Raw genomic sequence first — 4552 nt, 5'->3', positions numbered from 1 at the left:
AAGTACTCTAAAAAAGCATTTTTATTTTATTTTATTTTATTTTATTTTATTTTATTTTAAAGTTTATATATTTTGAAAGAGAGACACAGAGGAGAGCACGAGCAGGGGAGGGACAGAAAAAGAGGGAAAGAGAGAGAATCCCAGGCAGGCTCCACACTGTCAGTGCAGAACCCGACACGGGGCTTGAACTCACAAACTGCAAGATCATGACCTGAGTCGAAATCAAGAGTGGTGCTAAAACAACTAAGCAACCCATTCGCCCCTAAAAAAGCATTTTTAAAGTAAAATATATTCAACTGCAATTGGTATAAGCATGTTTTTAAAGCAATACATATGCAGATATAAATGAGGTATGTGGGGCCATACTGCTTACACTATACATTATTAAATACAGTGCTTGATAATCAAAATCTAGTCTTAGAACTACACTCCGAATTGTAAAAGACAATTGTGAACATACATTTGTATATACCTTCTTTTGGGTGATTTTTAGTTTCAAATAACTAAGCTTACCAATAGTCTAATTCATTTATTAATGAAATTGATAAGCTGATAATAAAATATATACAAAAACACAAAGGATCTCAGATACACAAAACAAGTCTGAAAAAGAAAAACATTAGAGGATTATACTACCTGGTTTCAAGACTTAGCATAAACCCACAGTTATCAAACACATAGAATGATAGAACAGAGTGGAGGGTCCCAAATGGACCTACACTTTTATGGTCCATTGATACTTGGCATAGATGAAAAGGTAACTCACTGCAGAAGGAATAATGTCTTCAAGAAATAATGCTGAAACAATTAGGAAAAATGTGAATCTCTAACCTTACTTCAAACTCTACAAGAAAGCGACCTAGAAAAGGATCATATGTGGATGGATCATATATCTATACATATATAAAAACTATATAACTTCTTAGAGAAAGCATAGTAAAACATCCTTATGACCTTTGGAAAATAATTTGTCAGTTTCTAATAACATGAGAAATAAATTTGACAGATGACCCAGCAATTCCACTCCTATGTATTTACTGAAGAAAAAGCAGGTGTATGTTCACGTAGAGACTTCTGCAAAGGATGCTCATAGTTATTTCTTCCAGAACCAAAACTGGAAACAAGCCAAATGTCAATTAACAAATGAATGGATAACTAAATTATGGTATATTCATGCAGTGCAATACCTCTCAGCAATGTCAGATACACAAAAAACAAACAAAACCAAAAAAATGGATGACTGTTAAAAGCATTCTGAGAAGCGATAAAAGCCAGCCATGAAAGACTTCGTTTTGTATAACTACATTTATATAATATTTTAGAGTTAAATGGATGCATTTTTATATATAAATTACATCTTGGTAACCAAGTTTACTTAAATATTAAAAAATCGTTGCTGGAGTATGTTTTCATTATACTTCCACTGCATATTACTATATTCTTAAATATTTTAGCTTTTGACGCATATATGCTAACTAAATTAATTGTGGATAGACAAGCACAAGTAATAAGCCAAAGCTCAAAAACTAGGATCACACTGTCTATAAGATGGAGGTTTCCATTGACTAGTGTATTCTGGGTTTTAACGTCTAGACTTACTAATATTATCCTAAATGTCTAGACTTACTAATATTATCCGAAATGTTAACATGAGGTTTCTGGAGCAGAGCAGATTATTATGACTTACGTAAAGTGATCACCACAGCGGCACCCCGTTGCCCCAATTCTAGCCCCTGGTCTAACGTGATGAGACCCAGATGTCATCGTACACATAACTGAGTCTACTGCAGGTGAGGAGCCCACAGAAAATGAAGCCGGGTGGTTATGTGGAAAACAGATAGCTGTTTCTTCTCCTCTCCTGGGTAGATCTTTCACTCCCAAGAGCAATTTCTCCTTGGAAATACCAAGGAGAAAGGTCCCGACCCTTTTCTCTTTAAAATGTAAATGAATTCCTCCTACAGGAAGTGAAACCCTTTTCGGTTTTACAACTCAGGAATGTTTTCAACAGTTCCAGGTCTTATTCCTCCTTGAAATATAATCACATACCTTCAAGGGAGGTAAATCTCTCTGCAGCTCACACTAGCTACAGTCATAATTTAACTTCCAGGATCAACTTTTAACCCAGGTCCCAAATTTTAATAAAATTTGCTCAGAAAGCTCCAACTGAACAAAAACAGTATTTTTGCTACAGTTCAACACCTATGATCCCTCTTAACTAAATATTCTCCTAAATAGTACTAATTCACACATATTACCATGTTATGTTGTATGAAATAAACTTATTTACCTACACCATTTCATTGTACATTCAGTTTCTTTGCTTCTAATTTGTTGCAATTTTAAACAATATATAAGAATTATAAATAAATTGCATTTTAGGTATTTCCCCAGCATACATTTATAGCAGTAAAATTGCAGGATTGTAAATTATTTGTTTAATTTTAAATTTATTCAGGTGGAATTGTTTTGTCAAAAAAATTAAATTATAAAAACGTCCTCCAAAAAATGGCAGCAATTTATACCAACAAAAGGGCAATATTAGAACCTTAGAATATTAATTTCAACTGAATGCATATTGCAATTATTTTTATATTTTCAATTTGCTTTAATTTTGGCTCATTGAGTGCTTTGGTCTACAGATATTTTGAATTATATATTACAAATTATGCCATTTTTCATCATTTGTACCCTTTTTGTTTATATTTTAAAGTCCCAGGGTGCCTGGGTGGCTCAGTGGATTGAGCATCCAACTTCAGCTTGGGTCATGATTTCATGGTTTTTGAGTTCTAGCCCCACGTCAGGCTCTGTGCTGACAACTTGAAGCCTGGAGCCTGCTTCAGATTCTGTGTCTCCTTGTCTCTCTGCCCATCCCCCACTTGTGTTCTGTCTCTCTCAAAAATAAATAAATAAATGTAAAAAAAAGTAGAAGAAAATATATATTTTTTAAAGTGTCATGAAAAGACATCCAGAAAAAAAAATGACATTTTCAGGACTCCTGTTCACTCAGTCAGTTAAGTGTCCAGCTCTTGGTTACAGCTCAGGTCATGATCTCAGGATTGTGGGATCCAGCCCCGAGTTGAGCTCCACCTATCAGTGCTGAGCCTGCTTGGGATTCTCTCTCTGCCCTGCCCCCCACTCTGTGCACTTGAGTTGTTTTCCCTTTCTCTAAGTGAATAAACTTAAAAAAAAAAAAAAAACAACTTCGTTAAAAAAATGACATTCTCTTCTGGTTATCTTATAGTGTTCTTTATAATATATGATTACTTAATACATTTTATAATATCAAAAATATCAAAAACAGAATAGGAACCTAACAATAAAACTCTGTATTTATGCACAGATCCTGTTTGACTAAAGATGATGAACCAAAATGGCTTTATGCTCATTGTTTTCAATTCAGTAAAAATTCAAGCCATATAGTATATAGTAATTTGCATACTATAATAACTTATACGGTATTGTATGCAGTAATTTGAATAAAATAAGTAAATATTCTACAAATAATTTAAATACAATAATTTAAATGAAGTAAAATTAAACTAAATTAAAAATGGAGTGACAAGAAGAAACGTGATCAGTGTCCAGATAAAAGAAGAGAAGGAGAACCAAAACACCAAGAAATAAGCTTGGGACAATGGGTCTGAGCACCAAGGCCCCAGGGGGTCCACGTTTCTATAAGGGGCTTCAACTCTTACTGATGCAAGAAAGGGAAATGGGAAGAGGTGACAGATGTGGAAGGAATGTCAGGTAAATCCTCAGCCTCTTATCTGAGGCCCAGTACATGGAAGAAGAGCAGCATTTCATATAGTTTGTACCCAAACAAAAGGTACCCTTCTGTGGGAAAGGCTGCTTGACTCAGAGGAGCAACCCATTGAACCCTGACTCTGCGATACAGTCAGCCAATGGTCATCTTCAGAAAAGATAAACAAGATAATACCAGGAATACAAAATATGCACAAGAGACATGTATGTGGCTTTAGAGTGAGATCATGTCCATGCCGAGCAATAGGAAGTATTTTCACCGGGCGAGAGAGATGAGAGTGAGGATTTGGTTATCCACAGCCACACTGTGTGAAGAGAAGGAGACAAAACTCCAAGTGTGGGAGAAGAGAAGAAGCAGAGGGTGACTCTATCATTGCTCTAGTGTGGCATGGGATTAACATTTGTTATCATCTATTACTTTTTAGAAAGTCATCTTTTGTACTACTTAGAGTTCAGGGAATATTCTGTCACATAAATACATCATCAAAATTTAAATAAATAAATAAAAATCTTTTTATAGGTGAGAAGATGAGAATGAGGGGGCAGGTGGAGAGAGATAAGAACAAATGGGGGAAATGCAGTCATAAAGAAAATGAATTAGGGAAAAGTGAAGTCGGATCTGACTTCATTCTTGATATATTTATACTTGTCAAGAGTATACATTTCAAGTGACGAAACGAACTACCATAAATGGATCTATGCATTTAAACAGTATTTTTGCTAAAGAAAAAAAAATGGCAGAAGTTGTAATGAGGAAGGCATATGAGAATATAGGAAAAAAATAATACAT

Source organism: Acinonyx jubatus, chromosome A1, assembly GCF_027475565.1.
Source record: "Acinonyx jubatus isolate Ajub_Pintada_27869175 chromosome A1, VMU_Ajub_asm_v1.0, whole genome shotgun sequence".
Lineage (NCBI taxonomy): Eukaryota > Metazoa > Chordata > Mammalia > Carnivora > Felidae > Acinonyx > Acinonyx jubatus.
This window is presented reverse-complemented; position numbering follows the sequence as displayed.